This window comes from Octopus bimaculoides, chromosome 20 (assembly GCF_001194135.2).
Source record: "Octopus bimaculoides isolate UCB-OBI-ISO-001 chromosome 20, ASM119413v2, whole genome shotgun sequence".
Classification (NCBI taxonomy): domain Eukaryota; kingdom Metazoa; phylum Mollusca; class Cephalopoda; order Octopoda; family Octopodidae; genus Octopus; species Octopus bimaculoides.
Genome location: NC_069000.1, coordinates 21,052,268 through 21,053,206, shown reverse-complemented (window position 1 = coordinate 21,053,206; position 939 = coordinate 21,052,268). Strand labels below are relative to the sequence as shown.

General features: G+C 38.2%; 1 long non-coding RNA gene across 1 annotated transcript in view; it reads right to left on the bottom strand.

The window, feature by feature from the left end:
• LOC128250315 (uncharacterized) overlaps positions 1–939 on the bottom strand; it is a 34,840-nt gene that overhangs the window by 2,825 nt on the left and 31,076 nt on the right. The gene's annotated exons all lie outside the window — the stretch shown is intronic.

The window sequence follows — 939 nt, the reverse complement described above, 5'->3', positions numbered from 1 at the left end:
ATAAGTTAAAAAAAACAATAACAAAAAGAAAACAACAAAGTGAGGACGTGATACGGATAGTGTTATTGGACGCTCAGGAAAGGAAAGAGAGAGTGTATGACGTTTCGGGCGTAGCCCTTCGTCGGAAAGATGGAAAGTTCGGTGAATGGAAGAACGGAGAAAGAGGAAAATGGTACCGATGCCCACGAGGTTATATATATATATATAAACATAACTATTCACAAACATACGTCTGCACACACATATATACATATACAGGCCTACACACACCTATACAAAATACATACATACGTATATATATATGCATACATATACATACGTATGTTTATATACACATACTTATACATGTATGCATAAACTGGTTCATAGTTGTGTACTATGTTTCAAATTTCCTTTCACTAGTCTCCATACAAAGGTCACAATGTACATACCGAAAAAGCAAAATTGAAGAGTCGGTTCATAAATTATTTAACTTCATCGTCATACATATGTTACTGTGAAGGTAATGACCGAATTATGCAATTTGGGCCAGGTAGATTTTCTAGGTCTTACTTTGTCAGAGATTCATAGCGAATCGGTATGAGAATCTCTGACGAAGCGAAGACTAGAAAACATACCTAGCCCGGATTGCGTGATTCGGTCATTATCTTTACTGAAATAGGTGTTAGATGATGCAATTAAATAATTTATAAATTTATCGGTATATTTTGCCGAACCGCTAAGTTGCAGGGACGTAAATACTCCAACACCGGTTGTCAAGTGGTGGTGGGACACACACAAACACGTCTACCAAAATCCACCGACAAGGCCTTGATCAGTCGGAGGTTATAGTACATTTTGGTCAGTCGGAGGTTATATACATTTACCTGAGGTACTACGCTGTAGGACTGAACCCGGAACCATGTAGTTGGAAAGCAAGCTTCTTACCACACAGCCACA